We start from the raw sequence: 2,668 nt of genomic DNA, 5'->3' as shown, positions 1-2,668 counted from the left end.
TGTCCCCCACCCCCTGCCTCCTCTGATCTCCCAAACACATCAAACGCTGAAGGAGGTTTTGTGTGTTCTAGTTAGCCATCTTGGCTCTGCGGCTTGAATTCTAAATCCAGTCAAAATATTCTGCCCACTCCCACAGGAAATTCAGCCACTTAGGAAGATTGGGACTCACACTTGCCTGAGCCACGGTTGAGGTGTCTGAATGATTGGGGGCGGGGGGGGGGAAGAGGGCAAGCAAGAGCCAGATCCACCCCAGCTTGAATTAAGAATGGAATGGAATGGAATAGGAGTAGAGTGGAGTAGAGCAGAAGAGAACAGAACAGAACAGAATATGGAATGGGATAGGAATAGTAGTAGGAATGGAGTGGAGTGGAGTGGAGTGGAATGGAATGGAATGGAACAGAACAGAACAGAATAGAGAATATAGAGGATAGGATAGATATGATAGGACAGGACAGAACAGAACAGAACAGAACAGAACAGAATAATAGAATAAAATAGGAATTATTAGAATAGAATAGAATAGAATAGAATAGAATAGAATAGAATAGAATAGAATAGAATAGAATAGAATAGAATAGAATAGAATACAATACAATACAATACAACACAACACAACACAACACAACACAACACAACACAACACAATAGAATGCAGAATTGAATAAAACAGGATAGGATAGGATACAATACAATGCAATACAATACAATACAATACAATACAATACAATACAATACAATAGAATGCAGAATAGAATAGAATACAATATAATAGAATGCAGAATAGAATAGAATAGAATAGAATAGAATAGAATAGAATGCAGAATAGAATAGAATAGAATAGAATAGAATAGAATAGAATAGAATAGAATAGAATAGAATAGAATAGAATAGAATAGAATAGAATAGAATAGAATAGAATAGAATAGAATAGAATGACCTTCGCTCATTCTGCCGGGACCTGAAGACCTGGCTCTTCGAGCTTTCTGGCCTGGACTGAGAGTATTAACTGGGGTTTTAATAGTATTTTAATTGTAATTGGGGTTTTTAGTTCAAGGTTAGTGTAATTATTTTAATTGTTTTTAATTTTTGTAACTTCTTGTATTGTTTTTAAAAACCTTGTGAACCGCCCTGAGTCCTACGGGAGAAGGGCGGTATATAAGTCTAATAAAATAAATAAATAAAATAAATAAAAAATCATAGGAGTGCAGTAGAGTGGAGTAGAACAGAACACAGAATACCGAACACAGAACAGGTTACAGAATAAAGTAGATTACAGAAACAGAATAGAATTTACAATGGAATGGAATGGAATAAGTGTATTTTCCGCCCAGTCTGAATTTAAACATCAACATTGCCTATTTTGAAACTGATCTTAAGAGGATTTCAATAGGGGCAGCCTGGAAACAAATTATAGGTTTGGGTTGCTTTGAAAGGCAGTGGGGCGAAAGTGTTTCTCTGCAGCCACCATGATTTGTGTTCTTATCTCTTCACCCCTGGCCTTGTGCCATGAAAGACACACCAAAGCTGCTCTGTGTGAGAACGCAGCGTGCAGGCGAAAGAGGTTAAGGGTCCCCCACCTTCTCTGCTGAGAGTGGGAGGAAGCCGGCCACAGGACCTCCCAAGCGGTCCTCCTCCTCCTCCTCGCGATGGACTTGCAAAGACATCTACACCTCAGCCTTCGCTAGGCCAACTTCTTGGTTGCTGCTTCTCAAACATCATCCGGAAGAGGAATGGGGTGTGTTCCTCTGAATGTCTCCCCAAAGTCGTTTTCTCCTCCTCCTCCTCCTCCTCCTCCTCCTCCTCCTCCTCCTCCTCCTCCTCCTCCTCCCTTTCCACCATTCCTTCCTCTTCTCCTTCTCCTCCTCCTCCTCTTCACCATACCTTCCCCCTTTCCTCCTCCTCCTCCCTTTCCATCACTCCTTTATCTTCTCCTCCTCACCATACCTTCCCCTTTTCCTCCTCCTCCCTTTCCATCACTCCTTTATCTTCTCCTTCTCCTCACCATTCCTTCCCCTCCTCCTCCTCCTCTTCCTCCCTTTTCACCATTCCTTCTTCCCCTTCTTTTCCTTTCCACCATTCCTTCCTCTCCTCCTTCTCCTCCTTCTCCTCTTCACCATACCTTCCCCCTTTCCTCCTCTTCCCTTTCCATCATTCCTTTATCTTCTCCTCCTTCTCCTCCTCCTCCTCCTCACCATTCCTTCCCCTCCTCCTCCTCCCTTTTCACTATTCCTTCTTCTCCTTCTCCTCCTCCTCCTTCCTTTCCACCATTCTTTACTCTTCTCCTTCTTACTTTCCACTCCTTCCTTTTCTCCTTCTCTCTTTCCACTATTCCTTCCTTTTCTCCTCCCCTCCTTCTCCTCCTCCTCACCATTCCTTCCCCTCCTCCTCCTCCTCCCCCCTTTTCACTATTCCTTCTTCTCCTTCTCCTCCTCCTTCTTCCTTTCCACCTTTCCTTACTCTTCTCCTTCTTACTTTCCACTCCTCCCTTTTCTTCTTCTCTCTTTCCACTATTCCTTCCTTTTCTCCTCCCCTCCTTCTCCTCCTTCTCCTCCTGATCATCATCCTGGCCCAGGTGTCTCATCCTGAAGCCCCTCCTTGCAAGCAAGTCCATGGCGACCTTTGGTGGCCCCAGAAGACACCCAACCACCCACGTCATTTATTTCAAGTC

Source organism: Vipera berus (genome assembly GCF_964194415.1).
Source record: "Vipera berus genome assembly, chromosome: 15".
NCBI lineage: Eukaryota > Metazoa > Chordata > Lepidosauria > Squamata > Viperidae > Vipera > Vipera berus.
This window is presented reverse-complemented; position numbering follows the sequence as displayed.